This window comes from Phasianus colchicus, chromosome 6 (assembly GCF_987193195.1).
Source record: "Phasianus colchicus chromosome 6, bPhaCol1.hap1.1, whole genome shotgun sequence".
Taxonomy (NCBI): Eukaryota; Metazoa; Chordata; class Aves; order Galliformes; family Phasianidae; genus Phasianus; species Phasianus colchicus.
Genome location: NC_143441.1, coordinates 15,165,845 through 15,190,849, shown reverse-complemented (window position 1 = coordinate 15,190,849; position 25,005 = coordinate 15,165,845). Strand labels below are relative to the sequence as shown.

At 35.9% G+C, this 25,005-nt stretch overlaps 1 long non-coding RNA gene across 1 annotated transcript in view; it reads right to left on the bottom strand.

The window, feature by feature from the left end:
- The window catches only part of LOC149917447 (uncharacterized), an 89,705-nt gene that overhangs the window by 56,080 nt on the left and 8,620 nt on the right, over nt 1–25,005 (bottom strand). Inside the window, exon 2 of the long non-coding RNA XR_016467714.1 lies at nt 368–473. This is a non-coding gene — a long non-coding RNA (uncharacterized LOC149917447). The remainder of the gene's footprint in view (nt 1–367; nt 474–25,005) is intronic.

Below are 25,005 nucleotides of genomic sequence, written 5' to 3'. Positions count from 1 at the left end.
CAGTGAAATGCTGTATGTATCCTGTTATTGTGCCATGTAACCCTTTGGGCATTTTCCTTTAGATTCATAGTCAGATTTTATTGTAGAGGTGAATTGCATGTATGATTCAAATGGGCTCCAGGCAGATGCTCAGAATTTTCCTGAAAACATATAAAGGCTTCAGGGAAACATCTTCCCTTGGTGATCATAAAAGCACCACTTGCATGTTTCCATGCAGAATATCCTTAGAACTTTGTTCACAAACACAGATAGAACTGAGAAGCAAAGCTAGTGTTTCTGGTGCCCTAAGTATTTTTGAGATAATAACCACATGGAAAAGGTTCTTAGGCACATAGCAATGTGTTACAAATGATTGAAGATATCTTACCTTTCTTAAATTCTTGGCAGTGCTCTGATCTGGGTTTTTTTCTGGCCCATTGTAAGGTCAAGTATTACATTAGGGCTTGATTGAAGTTTCAATAATTCAGAATCATCTGAAATGACAAGTTATAAATATTTTCTGCTGAAAGTATTTAAAAACAAACAAAATATTGCCTATTATTTATGAAGTGACAGCAGTAGGTGTAGGGGACAGTAGCATTGCTTAATACGAAACAGGTTGAGATTTAACGGCTACTTTATGGGAGATGTGCTCTATTTGATGAAATTGTACAAAAAAGTTAATCTTATCATTACATCATAACCACTACTAAATAAAAGCTGGTACATTTATCTAAATTTTATTTGAGGTAATAGTGATGCTAGGCTAAAGGTGGGAGAAAGCCCTCTTTAAACAAGTATGTAAACACAAAGGTCAGTGGAAATACATTCAATAATCCTTTCCATCTAGACCCAAGGCCAATGTAACTGGAAGTGAAACATGTCTTCAGCTGTACTGATGAAGTTCAGTTTTTATTTTTCAATCAAACTGTGCAAATTGTCTCCTATTAAGTTTAGTTGTACTCAGTTATTTTTCTATGCCCTTCCACTGGCTTGTTTGTTTTAAAGTGTTCTGAATTTAAGATTTTGTGATGTGATGTACTTTTGGTTTCTTTCTGCATCTTTTTTTCTTAGTGCTTCCATTGTCCTCTTTGGGGGCAGAAAATGCATCATACTTTCATATATTCACGTCCTGAGTGTTTCACTTGTCAGTAAATTGTAATAGATGAGGCCTGATTCAGGCCCTCATTGAGCTTCCTATCATGTTGCCCCCTAGGTAGCAAAGCAATTTCAATGTCCATAAATACATTCTAGTACCAACATCAACTACACTACACTCAGGAGAACTGTCCTCATAAAATATTACTATTTTTAAAATGGTCTTTATTTGTTTGATCTCTTTTGCACGTTACTTAAACAAGTCTCTTCTGTGACTCCCAACTGTATTGCAACAGAAGTTCTCTCTTCTGATTTTCTCTCTCAACCTTCTTTTCTTTTCTGCAGGTGAGTTACATATTTCAGTCCTTAATAATATCTCCCCTTGTCTACCCATCTGCTTATTTTAGCTGCTTCTTCCTCTCTGCTGGATTCTGTACAGACTTCCCATCCCCCTGTCCACTCCTTTAAACTCTCCCCCATAGCTCTGTCTATCCTCTCAGTCGGTGCATTTGTGACCCTTCTGTTCAGATGGAACCCATCCCACCTATATAGGCTCCATCTGTTCAAAAATGTCCCACAAACCTAAAAGGGGACGGAGGAAGTTCTCCTCTACAGAATTGACGTCACTAGATGGAATTCTCCTGGGGTTCTGGCCCCGGAGAATCGGTAGCATTTACAAATAATAAAAAGGCTTCTTGCTGAAAGGAATTCCTGTGAATAATATTGCTGCAATACCTACCTATTTTCTTGTATACTTCTCAGGACCTGATCCAAAGCCTAACTCATTGGGGATTTTCCACTGATCTCAGTGGACTTTGGATCAAATCTTCATTTCACAAATATATGACTCAAAGGAAAGGTTTCAAAACTATCAAATTCTGCCAAGATAAGGATGTTTAATAACTTCCAAGCAATTTTCGTTACTTAAAAATATGGCAACTAAAAAAATAAAATATACTTATTTGGGAAACTACTATTAACAGTATTTCTATGTATGCTTGGACTTGCTGAAATTGAACATTGCAGATATGCAACCTTTTGTCAGTGGAGTGATTTTTTTGGTCATGCTCCAAATGTTGCTCAATATCTGCAATATGTAAAGCATTAAAATCTCCTTGTGATCGGCTTCAAGGGACAAGAAAGGCTGGAAGCAGATAAAAGAAAACACTCCCCGCTTTCAGCATTGGTAAAATTTCTCATCTCAGGATTTTTTTTTTTCATTATAGCCTAAGGAGAAAAGTTATATTAGTCTACTGCATGAAGCAGTTCAAAATAAATAAGGACTGAAAATGAAACCTAGATTTATATATCTCACTGTACAAATATAAAAATGTATAGCAAAGGAAAGGCTGAATTTAATTCTTGGCAGTTATTACTCTACTCAGTCGCTGAGATGTGCTTTAAAATTGCTAAAAGACAAGAACCAGAACTGCTCTATACTTTATTTTTGAATAAGGATCCTTGCAATGATGGTCTCTCCCAGCTTTTTGCAAGGTACAGTAGCTGCAGCTTTGTTTATCTGGCCCCTACACAATATTGTCAGGATGCATTTCCATTTTCCAAGTGACTGCTGCCACTGTGCCACAATCTGTGCTCATTTCTCGAGCAGCTAAACCCTTTGACACTGTGGTTTTTAATTAAAATTACATTAAACTTAATCAGCCAGAAAGAGGCTGCTGTAGAAGGCAGGTTTGATTGCAACCTGCAAAGGGCGCTGGGGCTGCCAACTCGCTAAAGATGTGCCGGCAGATGCCAAGCTGCTTGTGTGAGCCCCATGGTCACAAAAATGCTATGAGAGGTCAGTTCTGTCTTCACTTTTCTCTAGCACTGTCACCAAACTATAATGCGCGACAACTCTCGATAAAGCTCAAGGAAGAGAAACACACTGCTAATAGAGCAATGTACTTTTATTAATTTCTTGTGTAACAGAGAGTCACAGAAAAGGTGTATTTGACAAATGCAGTTATTTGGTGAAAGATGCAAATGATAGCACCTGCATGTTTAAGAATCAAAACATGTCAAGGGGTAATGGAATTGGGCCTTGTGATTAAATTGACCCTCACATCCTCATGATTTTCCTTTGAGTTTATTTTTTATTCTTGTTTGGATTGAGTGCTCAGTGAATGAGTAGGCCTAAGAGCATTGGACTGTCAATACTTTTTACAGCTAAGACTGATTTAACTGCATTAATGAATAGTTTGCCTTAAAATTGGCAATAGAAGTTAAATTAGAACCTTGAAATAGCATTCATAAACTTTTTAAACATTCTTTGATAACAGCCCAAAGTAACTATAGTGCCTCTCGAGGTTAGTAAGATACTGGTATCTTCCAAACACATGTGGGCGTCACTGAATGGAAATTATGTGTGACAATATCATTATTTACATTATTTTAATAGTTAAGCAAGTTAAATCATCTCTCTCAGTGACTTTCCCTTTCTATGACCATTGTTTTACCTGAACAAATTCACAGAAAAACTGGAGAGCTTCCAACTTACTCAATCTGCCTCAAATATGATAGAACTAGACGTCTAATGCAGCAGACTTTTTCAGAAAACCACATCTTCTTGAGTTCTGAATTTTAGAATGATACCAAAGAGGCAAGGCAGTTACAACAATCATCTTTCATGCTGTGCAATCTGAAGAGATCTTAATGCTTTGAAAGTCCTTTTGCATTCTATGCAGTAAGATAAAGAAAAAACAAACACACGAGTCTTTTGTCTTCTCTCATACATTAAATAAACCCTAGGCTTCTGAAAGATCCTGGGCAACATTTGAGTGTTTAACTCCATTCTGTATTTCCTCACGTGGGCTATTTCATCCTTCTACCTATGAACAGTAGATGATTCTTGAATCACTTGATCATTATTGTCTGTGAGAATCTGAATTTGCTTTATGTATTCAGGGGAACAAATAAGCTGAGATTTGAAGATAATACAGGCTGAACAGAATATAATGCCCTGTGTACACTTTTCAGTTGTGTAAGCCTGGGAATCTGTTTACTGAAACCTGGAAAATCAGGAACGAATTTGGTAAAGTAGTAAGAGAAATGAAATGACAGATAGAAGATGTAATTATAAAAAGTTTGTTAGACTTATAATTTGCAAAGAGAGACACTTGAAGGAGAAAAGAGAGAGAACATTATGAAAGGTTCCACAGTGAGTAAAGTGAGATTGAAAAATTAACTTCTGATTACAAAATCAGACCTATTAAATATAGAGGAGAATGATGACTATTGTGTCAACATCTATTCTAAACACTATCAGAAAACAAACACATTAACACCTATAAATCTGGAATAGCACAATTAAGTCAATGGAATCAGGCCCTTTAAGAAAAAAAGGAATGCTTTTTTCTTCAACTATTTGGGAAAAAAAACTAATGAACAAAGCATCTCATGCTTGCTAATTACATTTGGTTTAGGAAACATTAAAACATATCATGAAAAAATTAAACTCGTGTGATAAACAAAAGCACAAAAAAGAAATGATGAAAATAAGAAACAATTTTTAACATCTGGACTTCTTTTTTTGAATACTGAGATTCCAGAAAAAGCAAGGAATTAAGATATAATTATTTTATCATATTAGTTGTCAAGTGACAATTAACTATTTTCTTCCTCCTTAATCATACAATTTCCACTATATTTTCTAATCTCTACATTATCCTTACATACAGAGTTCTAAATATTTTGAGTGTTTGTTTTGTGCCTTGTAAGCATCTCTATTATTCATGCAGCTCCATGTTTACTAATAATTTCCTGTGACTGAACTTCAGCCCTGAAATGAAGTATGAAACGCACCACAGAACAAACCTCCATCTTAAATGTTTAGTCTAAATTGATATTACTGGTAAACAGATACCAAGCATTTATAAGTCTTACTAAATAGTATTTTCTCACTTTCTCAACTAGATCTGCTATGCATCAGGTGTGTCCAGTGCAGAGCAAAACGCATGGCAGGAAACACTGTTATTTCATACGTGGAGCTTGGCCAGTTCCTTAAAAGGATTACACAGTATGATCTCCATTGTTAGTAGGGATCAGACCCAGCAGTCAAATGCTTCTTTCTAGTACAATGTTCTTAACATGAAAGGATAAAAAAAGCTCAGGAAATATTCTTTCACTTTTTACGTTGTCTTTATGCTACTTCCTATGTTACAAAGTCTATAGCAAAGCTGAGGATTATACTCTTTACTGATCACCCACACAGCTTCATTTTGAATAGTAAGGTATGTTACTTACATGAAGAAATAATGGGTATTTTCACGTAAAGTTGCAATAATATCTCCTGAATTGTCTTAGTATTGTATTTTATCAGAAATTAAACCTAGTCTATGTTAGTTCTTTCTAAATAATCTTCCCTGAATGAATCCTCTGGGATATAATCTCAGTTGAATTCACACTGCAATTTTTGTCTTGTAGATCACTGATGGTCTTTCACACCTCCCGGATGCGTCGTTTCAGGCAAAATGATCTATACAGTTTGAGCCTTTCCATAAGATTTGGTTGAAGTGGGTCAACAGATTCAGGGGAGAGAGACAAATGCACATACATATTCCCTGGGAAACTGTGACAGTCTTGTTTGCTCAGAAAAAAAAAGCTAAAAGAAAGATGTAAAAAAAAAAAAAAAAAAAAAAAGATCTGAAAGTTCCTACTTCATCTATTTGATGACAGTTGTGAGTTTGTGTTAAAAAAATTTGAAGAAGTGATGGACAAAGAGCTCTATAGTGAGAGCAAGATACAGTACAGGCATAAAGATTTCACTGGCATCTGCATGAGCACACACATCACTACCCGCAGGAGTAATGAGAAAGTTCAGAATGATGTGCACTACATGATGGGATAAAGATGGCATACACAGGAAAGTGGAATTTGATATGAGGAATTTCTACCTCTTGTATAATTGGGAAATCTCAAAGGTGTGACTGAATGAAGGCAAGAGTGACGGTTACAAAAATGATGGCTTCTCAAACTAATGTGTAGGGAACGCTGCCAGGAATGGTTCATGTCTATATCTAGTTAACCAAAGACCAGGCAGGAGGAGCAAATTAGAGTTGAGCCCCTAGGGATCAAGTAACCATAATCTGATTAAATTTATTAAAATGCAGAAACCAAAACCGATTAAAACAAATATAAAAAATATGACTTCCGACTGACCTGCTCTGACGTCTCACAGGAGAAAGGAACCTTGGAAGTGCATGTCCATAGGGGAAGGCAAGACACAGCTCTCAGGCAACTCTGGAGCTCAGAGTATGCAAGACAAACCAAGACAAACCAAATTGATTCTGCTTAAATCTTGACATTTCAAAATGGGAGTGTTTTTATTCCTCCTAGAAAATACCCGCTGTAACAGTTGTTTCAGTTACGTTTAAAGCAGTGTATATGTCAGAATTTAAAGACAAGGTCAATATGATTATTGATTATTAATAATCTAAAGACATGAGATGTAGCCTTTTTAGAGATTAAAAGCAACATGCACGCTGATCTAATGCTATCACTCATTTGCATCTTCAGCGTGTTTCCAAGTCAACCACGTCTAGCACCTGTATGGCAGGAAACTACATATCAATCTACACTTGTAAGGTGCAACATTGTAAATGAAAACAGTGAAATACTAGCAAAAAAGTTGCCTTGTGGGTGGGACATCCAGTTTTTATTTGGTACATATACAGCATTTTGCATTTTGTAGGTGGTCATGTATCTCCAAAATAAGATACTGAGCTGCAGCTGGTGAGCTCCCACACATGGATATCCACCTGGAATGCTCCTTTCCCATTTCCAGACACGCTAAAACTTTTTGTGTCAATACTAAGCTACAAGAAACCAAAATGAACACAGGCAGGAAACTGGACAATACAGAGACTCTCTAGCGTTTGGCCAAGCACTCAAATCCCAATTTGTCAACTGTACAGAGAAGACTTCAGGTTCATGCTGCCTTTTAGTTTGGGCCCAAGTACTTACAGGCTTGCAATATATTCAACTGGAATATAACCAAGGGACCTCTTCTAGAATATCCCCTGCTAGATTGCCATTTAGTATTTGTAGATCAGGTTGCAGTCATACAGTGTGGATGCTGGAGACAATGGTGGGTGCACACAATTATGTTGCTCCAGTCTGAACTAATATAGTGTAGTATGTTCAAAGAATGAGTGATTGCTACTTTGAAAGAAGGATTTTTTAAATGAGAAGGTTAAATACAGTATATATTATACAATTGCTGATGTGCACTGCCATGTAATGCACTCACCTATTCACTGTTCAAATCTCTCTTTCTCTCCCCTACATTTTTGATGTTCCTTTTTAAGAGACAGTGCTATATTCATTACTGCACCAGCTCTTCAAGCTCAAAGACAATGTGCAAAGCCCATGATGTCTCATGACTGCAAATCTCAGGGAAATCCCTGCCTTTTAACTCAGCTGTTTGGATTTACCCAAAAAAACAGCACGTGGCTCTCTGAAATAGTTCAGATGGGTAGTGTTGGTTTTGGCATGCCTCTGTAACACATCTCACATTTGAGACTCAACAATGTATCTTGTAAGTTGCTACTTTCTATGTTTATAAATCTTGATGTTATCCTACGAAAAAATACTCACACTGAAATTATGAAAGAGAGATATTTTTTCCCTATCTCCTCCCTGTTCCAAACAAAATGATCTTTAATTTTATACTCACTCCTAACACTGTGTTATTATTTATGATGCTACAAGTCTGTATTATTTCCCTAAAGGTAATTTTTGGACAGTTTAGGATAAGAAACAGTCAGTTTGTAAATTTTCATTAATGTAACAATATGAGGTGCCTCAAGGCAAATGAAATGTTTTCTGGTGGCCAAATACACACTATTTGTAAGATGCCCTCCATGAACATGAGAATTAGTTATGACACAATACAATATAAATACATACTTCTATATCAGTGAAGACAAAGTGAAGTAGTAAAATGACTACTTTGTCAAATGATTACAGCTTCCACATGGCTGAGTTTGCCATCAGTTAATCTTCTGACTGCTATTATATAAGTAATCCAGTAATTTCAGTGAAATTAGACAAGAGGTAAAGTCCTACTTAATGTAAGTACAAAGAAGATTCTAGTTTCTGCTAAGCAGTTGCTACCTCTCAGAATGGACAATTTTGACTTCAAACATCTTTCAAGACAGCGAAAGTGAAATCTTTAATGTCTTTTTCTGCTCACATAGATTGGTACAGAACCTTCCACTGTTGGTTATTTTTGTTTGTTTGACCAGAGGAAAAACACTGATTAAAAATAAAACAGAATTATTCTGCCTATAAATTAATGACTAAGATACCACAGAAAAAATAATGAAAAATTAAACTTGTAGGACTGGAATTTTTTTTTATGAAGCCCAACCTGTTATTCAGAAATTTATCCCAACATGACATAGTAGCTTTAACATTTTTCTACAAATTTAGTAATATTTATGATACAAATACGAGAAGGAAGTAAGCTGGAGTTTTCTCAGAAAATATACTCACTCTTTAGGGAACAATGTGGATAGAAGAGATCTAACAAAACAACAACAAATATCTACTCGATTCCAAAGAAAAATCCTTTAGATTTTATTTTTCTTCACCTTACATTGTTACAATTTATTTCTTGACTGCTCTTTTGATTTATTGTATTTCTTCATGTGTTTTTAAGCCAGTGCTGCTGTACACTTACAATTTAGTGTCTAACCTTTAAATGCCCAGAGACATCTTAGCAACCAACAAAGGAACACCGATCTGGACCTATAACTGTATTCCATACGTCACTGCTGATTAGGAAGCATGAGGGTCTATCATACCAGACATGTCCCTGGCAGCACTGGGTCATTGCACTCAAAGGGTTAACCGATGGCATTTAATATACTTATCTGGGGGTAAAGAGTTTCAAGGCTGAAAAATACTTCCCCTCGTATTACCACTTGGTCAATTAGCAACCTTTAGGCCAGAGCTATGTGTTCATATTCTCTTGTTATCCTGTCAGGACTCTTTACTCATTCACCAGTAATGGAGTCCTGTGACTAAAACCCTTTTTGGCCAGGGTAGCTGAAAGACCAGCTTCTGATCCCTCACAGAAACTCTCCTACCGGCAATAAAACAGCAGTTATATCACAACTGCTCAAATGGCAAATGTGAAGTGACTGCTCAAGTATAAGATGCTGCCTGAAAAAAAGAAGATGAGGGTAGCTCATTTGACAGAGCTGTTCACACTTTTTCTGCACAGCTGAGAGACATTAGCTTGATTTCCCAAGATTGGTGTGTTTTCCAGCACGGTGAGTTAGAAAACCTAGCAGAAGCCTGCGAGAAGCAGGGTCTGATCATACATGTTTCAAAGCTCAGGCACAAAAAGGCATTCCAAAAAAAAAAAAAAAAAAAAATCCTCATAAAAAGCTGAATATTTTTTGCAAGGTCAATAGTTCAATTAAAGTAAAGCAAAACTGAAAAAAGACTTTCCTGAGACTTTTGTCTCTTTCCACAGTACTACTCTACCTAGCTCAGAATTCCTCAATTTGTACTCATTTGGGCAAAATTTCTTCTTCTTTTTTTTTTTTTTCAAAAAACCATCCAAGCTTGTTTATGTTAACACAGGTTGGAGATGACCTTTAACAACAGTCTGGTTCACCAAACTTGATAATAAAGGAAAAGCAGAACAGGTTTTTTTTTAGCTTTGATTGATGAAATGCCTGTATTTTATACTGAAATAATCACCTGCAAGATTCATAATCAATACTGTTAGTTATTCAGGAGATTTCATTATCCACAGTAGTTATTACTTCTAAAATATGAAATCATTTGGATACGTAAACATAGATTGAGGTTTTTATCTTGGATACTAGTTGTTTTAACTTACAGAGGAAATACCTTTTAAAAGCCCCCATTCTATCAGTCACAGGTAATCAGCATTCCTGGAGAAAAGGATGGATAAGTAGATTATGTTTTAAATTTTTTTAAAGTATCAGAACTATCTCAAAATGAGTTACATATTACAGTAATGTATTTATTATATTATATGCAGTTACAGTAATATCAACCTCCTTCAATGAAAGCAGAAAGAACAGAAGCAATTTTTTCAGAAAAGATGGAAATTGGTTGATTTTTTAGTTTGATTTTAGGATGTGAAAACTTGTGGCCTGATTTTTATTCAATATTACTGGTAAATTTTAACTTCTAAAATGTACACTGAAGTCAATAATTTATTTATATTTTTTCAAGCTCTATTTCTTGAAGCTACTCATACAATGACAGTTCAATATGTAGTAAAAGGTAATGCCATTGAAGCTGAAAAGCTCTCTAGGTGTATTTTGAGTTGTTGGCTGTGTGTCTGATTGTGATGCTGTGTCTGATTCAGACTCTGCAATGAAATGCAGCTGTCTGCGTTTGGAGGTAGAGTGATTGTGGCTTTTATTTTGTTCTTCCCTTTGAAGATATCTTCACTAATGGCTGCTGTATAAGTATAGATATGTGAGAGGCTTGAGGAACTTCTGAAATTTATGTGGGAGCCTAACTAGGCTTTTTTCAAGAGCTACAACAGCACCTTTGCATTCCTCCTGAGATCAGCTCTGCTTATTGACTATAAAGGTATTTTGAAATTCTTTGGACAAGCAAAAACTCTGATAATTTCATAAAACTTTGAATTCAGAGTATGATATATATGTTTCAGCGAGCTTCACATTTTTGCAAGTTTTTGTTTTCTTGTGAACAGCAACAAAAAAAGATAGAATCCTTTATACATATATGCATGATCCATCAAACTACCTAACATCTGCAAGAAGATGCTTGTATTTTTCAATTTAAATTCACAGGGACTGTCTCAGCACAAGAATCCTTATCATATAGATCTCCACAGAATGTACAAAAAGAAGTGTATTTGAGAACAGAATATTCTGGATGTCAATCTAAAACCGAAGAAAAGTCTTCCTACGTTGGAATTGGTATAATGGCAAGTCAGTTCTGTGATAACACCTTATAAAAGCTCTTCCAGAATATGATTTGGTTGTGTTTAGGCATGTGCTTAATCTTAAGCAAATTAACACTGCCACCTGATACTAGCAGAATTATACAAGTGCTTAAGTCTAGATACTAAGGTCTGGGCCATAAGACTCTGCTGGAAATTAGCTTAAAGAATCACACTGACAAAGGGAGTGATGGGTGTAGAGATAATTACATACCAACAGAAAATAAAGATATGTAAAACCTTCCCTTTCTTACTGATGATTTCCTGTACTGTTCAGTATTCAAAAATGTACTTGTGGCTACATAGTCCTCTAGTAGGACTTTAGTGTCCTTTGGAAACAAAGCCAGCTGTAGCGTACAATGACATTTACGTTGACCCAGTAACTACTGACCGTTTTGAATAATTTTGATTCTCAGACACTTCTGACAGTTCAAAGGGAAATATCTGCCATTAGTAAATATGACTGTCAGCATGATTAACTAAAACCTGTAAGTAAAGCAGACTTCCAAAAGTTTTTGAAATCTTAGCTGAAATAAATAATAATGGGACATGGATTTCACCGTCAGATTTTCAGAATCATATGGATACTGCTAGAGAAACAAATTAATATCATGTTTTTACCTACTTTGGGTAGCTTTGATATCAGTGTATTCCAATCACTGAAGAAAAATTTTTCAGAAATAATACGTCCTCATGATTTTATAGATTTCAGGAGAGCTTGTTATCTCATTTACCTCACAAGACTGAAGGAATGGAGAAAGTAGAAGTGAAAGAGAAGGAAGGGACAGTGGTTTGCACATAAGTGCTACCTTCTAGTTGCAGATCCAGAATGAAGCTGCTTCCAGATTTATGTTGCTTTAACAATCATTAGTACCATGTCATTTTATATTATAAAAAGTTTGTAATAATATCAAGCTGTATTTGTTTCAAAATCTTTAGATTACTTATCTTTTTAGTTATAATGATGGTTTTATAATTTTACTGTGATCATAAATGACAAAATAGAAATTATAAAATAAGATACCAAGTTAACGCAAGACAGAGGTAGATCGCATCCAGACAGTCAACTGTAAGCATCAGCATACTAAGTAAAGTTAAAGAGATGATGCTGCTATAATCTCCCTCTTTGCTATAAATTAAGAGACAAAATTCTCAGCATAAAAGCTTATCCTATGAGACAGCAATGGAGGAAAAAAAATAGACACTAAATTTTTCAAAAAACTTTTTCCCATTCTTATGCCAACAGACATGCATGTCCTCAATCACGAAAATGCCAAGGTGTGTTCGTTCTAATGCACATCTCACTATTTTACTCACATTTGTTTCAATTTATGTTAAATATAATCATTAATAATTAGTCTCTTATTATTTGATTTGAACTTAGAAGAACTGACACTGTAGATAAATTAAAATACAATGCCCACTGTGCTCTATGTTTCTTTACAAGTTAGATATGTTTTTAAGGCAGACTCACACAGAAGGCACTGGCCAACAAAAGATTTCGACACAAACCTTCCAAGCTTTTTAAGAAGAAAACAGAAGCTGATTAGATGTAAAAATTGTAATTCTACTGGAATGTTTTAAAGTACGTGTATGCAAGATGTGCAACAAAAAGCTGTGAAGAGTCAGGATGAGACCCATACTTAAATGCACTTCCAGCTCTTGTTTAAAAGTGTTTGTCCCAGTGAGAAATTCTGTGGCAAATGCCAAAATGAAAAGAAGAATAACAACAGTGATCACAGCTGGAAGTAAGTTTGAAAAAGAAATAACAATGAAAAATCTACTCTCTAAATCGATACAACTGATAATGTAGGCCCATACTTTTTTCATATTGACTGAAAGCTTGGAGGATGCTGACCTAGGTCTGAACCCACTGCCATGCCATCTATATGTATCATGTGCTCTTAAAACTAATTGGTTGATGGACCTGCGCATGGAGGCGTGAAAAACTTTGTAATGCTCAGTCACAGCAGGATAAGACCAGAAGAAGACATTAACAGGGACTGAAGAGGAAGATAACATGGAAACATGAGAGAAGTAATGCATGTCCTTGTAGACATAAAGGACTAGGAAGTCTAAGTAAGAGCTACTTTTCAGTGTCAAGAAACAATCCTCACAGATATTTCCTAGTTTTGTCAAATCCAGGCTATGTTTTTTATGTATTACATGCAGGAGAGAGCACAGTAACAGTTTTATATGACAAAGATTAATGCATTGTCCCCTTTCTGTTTTTTTTCCCCATTGTCCCCTAGCATGCAGTCTCCTTTCCTTTAATTTTTCATTGGAATTTCCATTTTTTTTCATATTAACTACAAATGGATGAAAAATTTTAGATCTTCAAAAAAGAACCAGCATTCTATATTTTACCACGATTTTCACTTTTAAGAGCAACAACTGTACTAAATTGTTTGCTGTCAGTTAATTTTAGCATGTGCTCAAACTTATTACAAAATAAAATTTTAAAAAAATATTTTTATATTGCACAGTTGGCTTCTCATACAATTAATTCTTTCATTACTACACTTCCTCTTGTTCATTTGAGGTGTTAAGAAAGAAGTGGAATTCTGTAATTAATTCACTTTTTTTCAGAGAGAATAATGGAATAGAAACATTTTGTAAAATTTTATACCATAAAAGAAACCATTATTTGTACAATCAGACACTTGAGGATTTGTATTATACAGTTGACAAGTTTCGTGTGTGGTTCAGCACGCTAACATTAACTTTTTCTATAGGAGCATTTTGAATAATATCTTCAGTGGGCTAAATGACTTTTCAACCCTGCTAAGCCATGACTTGTTCTCCAAAATTGCATTTGCCATATAGTTGTCAGCCTGCTATAGAAATATGATGAAATATGTATGACATAACCAATACAAAACACTGAAATGTATCTTCTCAGTGACTGTGTATCAGGTGCATCAAATCTATCCATCGCCCCCTTGTTCTTTTTTGCCAACAAATACCAAAAGTTAGAGAATTTGGTTGCTGACACAAAGAATATTACTCTGAAAGACAGCCTAATTCACACTGGTGACGATGATTTTTGACAAAATTTTCTGCTTGGCTCACTGGAGCTTTCAATAACCAGCAAAGTTCTGTCCACATGTAAGATGCAGATTTTGGAGTGCCTGTTCATTGTTGAGATCATTAGATACCTCATCTGTGCCTATTGACAGAGTACATACTTTTGAGCTTCCTCCTCTAGTACAACCTTTTCAAAATGAAGGTTCTGTTTTTTAACCTTCCTGAACGCAATGCTGCCTCTCTGGAATCCAAGAAGAAGCACAGCAGACATTAGTCATCTGCATGCATCCTGATGGAAGGTGAATGGATGCAACAGTAAAAACTATGAAGAAGAGAACAGAATACATCGGTATGAATATAATTTGACTTTCACTAGCAGTGTAGAAGGTAAGGGTGGAGAAACCTCTGTAAATGTTGCTTGAGTATAAAATACAATCAGTCACTGAAATTAAAAGCATTTGCAGTCACAAGACCACAGTAAAACATGTGGTCTCAGTACTGGATCACTATATATATGACAGTACAGTATATGCTACTTTAGTAAGATAGATACGAAGTACTTTGGAAACTGTAAAAATAATTAAAATCTGTAGTACTTTTCTTTTTTTAACAATTAAAAAAATATAAGAACTCTGAGCTAAAAAAAAGAAGTCAGTAAGGATGAAATCTAGTGGCATTTTCCCATAAATTTCAAAACCTCTCCTAAGAACAGTGAATACAGAAGCTCTGGCAGTCCTGAATATGAACAGCACAATTAAGAGCACTCTAGGCAGGGGCATCAGTGAAAACAAAATACTGTAAGGTGTGCAGATGGATATTGATGTTCCAGCTGATAACCATACTTCACATGTGGGAACAGCTACTCCCACCATAAATTATCCTTGCTAAGATAAGGGCTGTTTCTCTTACATTTGATAAATTACAACGTTAAGTCCACTAAGCATCGTGTGTATTTAATACTTGCACAGTGCAGCAGTGAGCACTGAGAGTTTGAGGAATTCCCGTCCAAATCTCACAACAGACAATTTAAAGCATTATAAAAGAGGAGGTGAAACATGAAATATTTAATATAGCGGAGGTGCTAGAAGGCAATATTTTTCATTTATTATTGGTAAACTGACTGTTTTAATACTGACAAAGCTGACGCTCAGGAGGGAGGGAGACAGGCATCCAAGTGGGTAGAGTAGAAGACGTTAAAGTCTTCCCACTGACTCAACCATTTCAAGTTTGCAAGTCAATTTTTTTTAACACCACAGTTCTGCTGGCAGCCATTTCAACAGCTTGTCTTTGGCTGTAAGAAAGACAGCTTCTCTTTCCATAGGATCCAAAGATAAAAAAAGAACAACCTACAGTCTATAAAAATACAGCTAATAAATGGCATCATTAAATCAAAACAGAAACTAATTGCCAGAAAGTTGGAGACCCTTCTTTTCCCTGTGTCGAAGAAGGAATTCCCTGTGAATTTTGTAGTTTAGTGCACTACTAGAGAAATGCAATCTTTCAAACAAAATGGAAAAAAATAAAATATTTATATGCAACATATAAATCTCACATAAGCCTTTTCCTTATTTGGTCAAATGAATCGGGTGTTACTCAGACTTTTGGCTTTTGAAATGCACTTCAGTAGCTCTATCATCATTAGCTGCAGAATAGTTTAAGATATTTTATTTGTCGTTTTTTTTTCCCTATGATGCCACAAGATGAAAATTCCACTTCTTTTCATCCAACCACCTCAGTGTTGTTATTTTAATAGAAATATGGTACTGCTAACTAAGACCAGTATGCAGAGATTTAATTTCACAATATCAATCATAGCTTTCCAAACAAGCAAATATATCTAGGCTACCAATATCCATGTAATTTGATATGCTGACACATATTTGTTTTCTATCTCAGTAATGTCTCATTTCACTACCTCATTGCCATAGGCTACAAACAACTCTCACTCTCTGAAACATCATACATAATTAATACACAGTAAATTTTAAAAGAGAAACTTCTTCAGACCAATTGAACAGAGCATTTCTTTCATTTTCTGACCTAAAGTGTTGTGTAATGTTGGTGTGAATCACTCTGTTTTGAAAGTTTTGGGTGGTCACTGAAAATATCCTATGCCAAAATGATTACATTCTTAGAACCTTTGGCAGTATAAGCACAAAACTTCAGCTACACATGTTGGTCTAATTTACACTATGATTCACTGGCTGCAAGTGCAACTTACATCCTATATAACTGTATACGAACTTTTGGCTCTGTGGTGTTCATAAACTTCCAGACAAAACAATTTAAAAAAATTAAAAAATGTATTTAAAAGTATAAAATAATTTTAGTAAACTTTTTTTTTTTCTTTTTTTCTTTTTTTTGGTAAACACTTCTGTGGACAAATATAAAATAATATACTGGAAGGATACTTTATAATTATTTAGTGCCACATATAGCAAATACGCCTCCTGGCATCTTCAGCCAAATATCATTCAGAAAATATTTTCTTTTACCCTTGTTTCTGTTTCATTTACCACAAATGTTGCGCAGCTGTTCACATCATACGTTAGGTCCAACAGCATTGTGTCTATGAGTGCTGTTTGTTTTCACAAATGATGTTTACTCACATGATTCTTTACAGAGCCAGCAGCATAGCTGGCTAAAAGAAGTAGAACAGTCCTAAATCTGAATACCTCATCCCATCCAACTTTTATCAGAAGAAAAGACTCAACCACAACGATGACAAAAGTTTTGTGGTACCACTAGATGAGACCTGTTGAGTCTTCCTCTTTGGCTTTTCCACCCCAAGTTTTAGCTTTTTTCCTTCATTTTTTCCTATTTCTACTTTAACTCTCAATCTGAATGCTGATGAAGCAGCATGTTCAGCAACAGTTTAGCATTAACTGAAATGTGAAACTTAGGTCTAAAAACTCTGCTTAGGTTATAAAAAATGCAGGTGTCTTACCAGATACATGCTAATGATCTTGCATGTGTTCTACAGTTTAGATCCTTTTACTAAATAGAATTATAATGAAGTGGACTCATCTTTGAATACAATTTTATGAATGTACTTCACAACATATCTTGATTTTCTTTATCAATTACACATTGTACCACTGTAAATCTGTTGCATCACCAAGAAAAAAAACCAACTGGCTAGTGATCTCAGATCTTTTTGATGTATTTTATGGATATTCCTATTAGCTCATGGTTATCATGTTCAAACTCACAGAGCCATAATGCCAAATGGCTAAAGACAATTGTGTCCATATTCACTTTATCTGTTATCCCATATTCACTTACAACAGTACAACTGATGTCTGTTGTATTCAATGCACCTTAAAAAGCTTGCTAGACCCAGAAGTTGTCTCAACTGCTTTTTCATTCAGCAATGAGAGGCCTCTCCAGGACTGAATGTAGAGAGATTCTTATGACGCCTTGTGGTCTCCCAGCACACTCCATGAGAATCTCAGCTTCAGACTCACTGGCACCTCAGCTCCACTTTGACTCAGCTGGGACAGAACTCCCTACACAATTGTGTAGCTGACAGAACTTATGCAGTCCATATGATGTAAGAGGCTTCAGGGTCATATAGCTCCTCTGCCTTGAAGTCAACACCCCTGGAATTACAGAACCCAGCATTTCTTTGGTCTTCACTCTGATCTTGCTAGGTCTAGGTACAGTCCCAGCAAGGAGGTTGCTTCCACATTTGTCCAAACCTAGATAGATTGCATTAGCAATGGCTTTTTAAAGCACCTGCATAAACTTGCTTTAGGAGAAAAATCTGTATGTGTTAGTGAGATCGCATCATCCTCACACATGCCTAGGTATGTGATGACACATACATCTCTGGATCCTGCGAAAGATAAAGACAATGACATAAGTAATCAGGATTCAGCAAAGATTAGCTCAGGTGCCAAACCACAGGCCTGTAGTGTCACTTTGCATGGCCTTTACCATGTAAAAAACGTCTGCAGTGGGTGTCTTGAAAATGTGAGAGAGAAGTTCTGAATGTCATTGGTAGAACAGTTGCTATTAAATAAGCATGAGCTTGGTAGGTGGCAGAAACCTGATCTCCTCCCCAGATACCTACTTCTTTAAGTAGTAACACTGAGAACTAACAAGTACTGGGTAATGACAATGAGAAATGGGGGCAAGCAATACATAGTTGTTGCACTATGTTGTTATAGAAGGTTAACTTCAGTTTTCTGCTGTCCTTTTCAAAACTGAGCTGAGAAGGAGCCAGATAACACCTGCGCTAAGTTTTCTTATCAAATTCCACAACAGGGCCAAAAATGTGTGCCAACATGGGGAGTCCAGTCACTAATTGTTGACCAAAAGGCTTAGCATCACTCATACTTCTTTTCTCATGAAAGATATACTATACTACTTGCTTGCAAAAGCTCTTCAACTGTCAAAACAAAAATATTCTTTTTTAGTAGAAGCTAAGAAGGTAGAAGACCCTTTGGGAGAGTTTGGGAAAGTGATTCCCTGTCCCCCAAATCTGCTGTCACGTGAAAGCTGTCACTGCTGCCATGGTGGGATCTGGACGCTGCATTGCCTGCTTGCCTCATCCTATTTTACCCGAGGCTCACATTCTGAAAATACCAAGTCATTTCCACAGCTCAGTAAAGTTCACTGCCTGACTGGATTCAAAGCAGAGATACTTTATGAGCCATCTGCCCACCAAATGGGGAGATCAGATTGAGGCAGAAGAAGGGACATCTTTTGAGATAGGCCTGAGAGGGCCAATGACAGCAGCATCTTCAAGTTTTCAGTGAACGACAAGAAACTGGACAACTATCGCATATGCTCTGCATTTCCATTCTGAACTTTCTTGTCTGGGAGCCAGTTGTTTTGCATTAAAATCAAAGGCTGAACATGAGCTGCCAGTGGATACTTCTGGGGTTTGGAATCAAAGGTGTGACCTTGCAATCTGAATCATCACGACAGCACAGAGTATTAAGTCTAGTTAGGTTCTTACTCTCAAAGAACTTCTTTTATTTCCATGACAAGGTTCCCTTAGCCCATGGTATCAAATCTTTTGGCTTGCCTGGGCTGCATTGAGTGAAGAATCATCGTGGGCTGCATATGAAATATATAATATAGTGCATGTATACAACCAACATATTTTAAATATCTATTTACTATTATAATACTAAAAAAAAAAAAGCAATGAAAACATAAAACTAGTGGGATATCTTACCCTGTTTTTGTGAAAATAATGCATCAGTTTGGTTCAATGGAAGAGGCTGCAATTGTTAATGAGCCTTCGAGGTATTCATCAGAGATTTTTGATGAAATTTTACTCTTCCTGTGATTCATCCTTGAAAATAGTTGTTCACAAATGTACGTACTACCAAAAGGTGATGGCATGAACAAGGTGTGATTGTGAAGTGAGGGATGTTTCTCTCTGATAAGAGAGGGCTTATAAAAGTCTAGTTAAAGAGACAGTATCAAATCTTTGAGTTGAATATCTGATTGCAACTATATACATTTCATTTGAAAATTTGCAGGTCACATATTTCTATCAACTGAAAAAGGAGTTGTGAATATACAAAAAAAAAAAAAAAAAAAAAGACTTTTTTTCAGTATTTTTGAAGTCTATTCTTAAATTCCTTTATGAAAATGCAAAGCATGACCGCATATTTCTCACTGTTCACAGGACTGTGTTTAGCCAGTGTATCAAAATGCATACAATTATTTGCCATCACTTGAGTTAGCACTGCATTTCACGCTCCTCGTGTCCTGATCTCAGCTCAGACTGTGCTGATCATGCACTCCTGTGTGGTTGATGTGAGTGATGGTGTGCACTCAGGGCTGGCCAGACTGACTGGCAGAGCAGAGCCGCAGTGCATGCAGCCTGCAGGCCGTGGGTGGACATGCTTGTCTTATCCATTTCTTTACAATCAAGAATCAAACCAAGCTTCCACCATGGTCACTTTTGTCACGCAACCATTCAATTATACATTATCATTTTTCTGCAAACACGTTGAAGAAATAGTTGGGCATTCTGGTTTAGACAACAATTTTGACATGCATTTTAATATCACATACACTGCATATTTTCCAGAAGAACTACCACTGAAAATTTATTATAATGCATATAATTTTAGTATAATTAATGCACAGATAGTGGTTAATTGGAAAAAAGGGATGGGGGTAGAAAGAACAATTTAAAGGAACAGTGAAAAAAGTGTTTTGATTGATTTTACCTGTCACCAAACTTGCACTTGAGGTGACTTTGCTGATTCAGTTAAGACAAATTCATAATATTAGATAATAATGGACCCACCATATCCTGGCACTCATTTTCTTATATGAGTATTCTATTCCCTAGAGAACTGCCTTATTAAAATATTACTGATTCTTAACAGTAATTCATAAATTAATTTAAAGGTGTTTATGCTAGGTACTACTGTTCTACACTCATTATAGCAGAGAATCAGGTACGGCATTGCTTTTGAATTTTCTTGTTGTGACAAGTATGGATTGCTGCCACTATGTTCCATGAGTATTATTGTCAAATATTTATTTAAAGCCAATTCAATATATCAAAATATATATTAAAATATCTACTAAAAGATAATAATATATAATATATAATATATAATATATAATATATAATATATAATATATAATATATATTAAAATATATCAAATATTTTTTAATAAAGATTTAAAAATATCTTTTAATTAGTTTTTCAAGACTTCATCATTTCAGTATTAAATGATGGGAAAAGAAAAACATCGCAAAGTTCCAGTTAACAAGAGCACCACAAAGTTGCAGTCAACCGGAAGCTTTCCAGCGGTCACAAGAAGTGCTTGTCATCAGTAAGCAGTCAGGTGAAGTGCATATAGTGGCAAAATAAAGGATCTCTGATGCACTAAGAAGCAGAAATCAGTTTACTAATTCACATGAGCAGGGTCACACTGACATTAAGACATATTAACAATTCACCTGGAAATACAAGCAGATTGTTAGCCCACAAAAACTTCACTTAATTTATTTCATATTTGTCTGTTACTTATTCAGTAGAATTTGTCCAAGTGTTTCTTTCTTTCAGGTATCCCTAGTGGTCCCTTGAAGTTGTGAAATTATGAAATCCTGTGCATTCACATATCTGCCATATAGCGTTTCCAATTAAGGGATATATTTTGTTGGACTGGGCCTTTGTCTATGAAAAAGTAGTCAAATATGCTTAAACTTGTATCACTGCTGAAATCATTCCTACTAGTATTAGTCTTAAGACTTGTTTCTCCCGAGCATGCAAAAATGAAATTAATCCTGCAGGTGAAGACAATTACTTAGAGTGCAAATGATTTGAAATATAATGAAAGCAACGCAGAGGGGACAAGGATTTTCTCCCCAAGGATTCTCAGTAGGTCCATTGCCTAGCTTTGGCTGAACTCACATAAGTTACAATTACAGAAGAGAAATAGCTCTGCATATACAGTTTTCAAAATTCAAAAGCATCTTACTTTTAAAACACAGTTTGAGTCTATGAAGTCTGCGGTTTCTGATAATTGTGGTTATTTAGCTAAGTGAACTCAAAGATATGTGTGAAAAATGTGCCAAATGTCAATAAGAGAGCATTTATACCACTTCCTCTGCCACAGTCAGTAAATATTTTTCTTAAAATGTGATAAAGAAAATTCAAGTCTCCTCTGCTGAGTTACTACTGTGTTGTTTGGATACTGAATGCAGTCTTCAGTGTGTAAAACAGAATTTGCTTTAAAGCAAGTATCAGCAGGATTAAATTATGGAATTGCTTATGATGCTCCACTGATACTGACATTGTCATATAATGTGAAATAAATGACCATCTAACAAGGAATTATCACATCTCTGGCCTGCATCTAGCACAAAAATGTTGTGACTATTTCATACGTAGCTTCAGCGTACAGAAGATACCATCTATCACAGAATCTGTGCTCTAAAAAACTCATAAAGTATCAGTCTGATGAATGATTTTTCAGGAAAAACCCTGATAGAAGGAAAATCACTGATAGAGAGAAAGCCATCAAAAATTCAAGTTAATCCAGCTTCACTATTCAGTAAATCAGAACGTAAACTGTAATAAGTAAACTCTAGTTAATTGCAGGAAATAGCAAACTATTTAGCATTATGCTACTGTATTTGCTCATCATTGTTCCAGAATTTGGGAAATGCTGCAGCAAGTCACATAAGAAGGCCAATGACTATCAATCAGCCACACAGGTAGCCTGCTGTGAAAAGTTAGAGCCAAAAGATTACCCTCTCATGTGTAGGACACCTGTGGGTGAATCCACCAAAAGCTGCTAGCGGGCAATCAACTTCAAACACCTGATCACAAGGTACATGTGACCATCTGCAGCACAGAACATGTGCCAGAAGTTTCACTAAGGGTGAATAAGAAAGGAACTCATTGTGTGTTTACAGATTTCCACTAAGAATTTCATTACTTTTCTTATTCACAATGGAAATGTACCACAGGCAATGAAAACATCAAATTTCTATTTATGGTCAAAGGGATTTAGAAGCAAAAGTATTATAATTATTGTTATGTTTTGGAAACTGTTGCTGTACTTTTCTCAAAACCCTTAAAATTTCACAATATGAGAAACTTATGAAAAAACACAGATAAAACAAATAATTCCCTTAATGATTCATAAATATTAAACCTGCCAGAACGTGTTCAAAAGTCAGATCAGTGGTGCATGCAAACTTCCTGGTGCACATGAGAGAAGATCTAATGCATGATGGAATAAAAAACTGCCAGTCTTGTTAAAAATGGGGATTAATCTGAACTTCACTGAAGCTAATGGGACTTTCCATTAACTTCTACAGTCTTTGGATCAGGTACTATAGTTTATTTTTCTCCCTCCTTTTATCTTCTCTCCCTTTCAGATTTGTTTTTCTCCTTTATGTGTTACAAGAGCATCACTGAGAGCTGAAATGGACAATGCTTAGCTGGCAGTCATTCCCTGGTAATTAGACTGAGTCTCAAACACCTGACCTGCACATCTATGGATATCAAGCACGTCTGAGTGCCCAATTACCCAGAAGTATTAAGAAATAGGTTTGGAGGATGGGCAAATGATTTGCTTCTTAAACTCCTCTGTAGTTGACGCTGTACGTGCCGCTTCTTTAGCATAGCCTAGAAGACCCAAAGAGAGACTGAAGGTCAAATCCTGCCTGAACCATCACGTACTGTGAACAATTTCTTCAGACTGTTTAGGATCTTTGACCTTTAGAAAGTCTACAGCATTTATAATTATATCTAAAGCAGCTTTGATGATGTCTTCCTTTATAATGGATTCACAGACATGAATAATACTCCTTAATTTTCAAGTATTTCTTTTTCAAATTAATATTTCAAAGAGAAAAGCCCTTACCTTGTTAAGAAGCAGAGTTTTTAGGGTTGTAGCTCTTGCATAGGATGATACAGTTTGGTGGCCTCTCTTGTTAAAAATGTTCTAGTACCCATCTAATGCCCACTTATTTATGGATTTAGACTAAAAGCCCCTTTTTTGCCAGTTTTCTTCACGAGCACTTATCTCAACATCCTCATTAGGTGGTTTTTCTCTTTTCTTTTTTTCAAGGCCTATCCATGCCCTTGGTACTTTCTTTTGTTCCATTCTGCAAAAGAAATGGCTTTAAAGGATCTCTCTCCACCAGTTTCAACTTTTTCCCTTTGTAATTAGCCTTATTTGAGGAGCAGAAAAGTAGAAGACCAGAAAGAAATAATAATAAAAAAAACCCTGGTGAACAAAGGAGATGATGTTCTTTACTTCAATCATATGCTGTATAGCTTGAGTCAGAGAACTTGCACACCCTTTTTTTTATTATTTTTTATTTTAAATCTGACTCAGATGGTACATGTAAGCCAGCTGAAATAAAATTTCAGAGATAAAGAAGAGAAATGTTTTATTTGATCGCCGTAATTACCCTGAGCATACTTAAACATAATTCAAGAAATCTTTGGATACAGTAATAAGGAAAAGAAAGATGTTTGCCATCACCTTCTGTGAAGGAATATATTGGCAATATTAATGCAGTGTGTGAACAGGGAAGAATATATTTTTTTTATGTTAAAAGTGTATGTATATGTGCATTTGAAAAATAAGCAGTGAAATAATGCATCTGAACTAAGGTGGAACTTGCATATATATTAGTGTAGCAGTCTAGAACCACTTGTATCATTACTATAGCTAAGTCTGGTATCAGATTTTATTGAAAGAACTCAGGGAAATCTTCATGAAATTTTAAATGACTTCCAACAGAAAGTATATTAGAAAACAGAATCACAGAATGGTTGAGGTTGGAAGGGACCTCTACAAGCCATCTGGTCCAACCCTCTCTCAAGCAGGGACATCGACAGCAAGTTGCCTGGAATCATGTCCAGGTGGCTGTTTTGCAGATCTCTGAGGAGGAGACCCTGCAACCTCTTTGGGAAACCTGTGCCAGTAATCCACATAGTAAAGAAGTGCTTCTGGATGTTCAGTGGGAACTACTCATGTTTCAGTTTGTGCCCATTGCCTCTTGTCCTGTCTCTGGACACCACTGAAAGGAGCGTGGCTCTGTCCTCTTTACACTGTTGTGTCAGTTGTTTGTATGCACTGACAATAACCCCCTTGTGCTTCCTCTGCTCCAGGCTCAATATTTGCATCTTTCTCAGCCTCTCCTCATATGAGAGATGTTCCAGTGCCTTCATCATCTTGGTGGCCCTTTACTGGACTCTCTGCAGCATCTGCATGTCTCTCTTAGATAGGGGAACCCAGAACTGAACCTAGTACTCCAAATGTAGCCTCACAGGTGCTAGGTAAAAGGAAAAGATCACCTCTCTTGATCTGCTGGTAATACTGAGGTATGTGATATGTGATATGGGGCTACACGAGCAGCATTCAAAAAAATCTTGAAGTCGAGGCAGAACTGACCTGCAAGATAAAAGGTTTCAAACTCTCTCATGGAGTATACA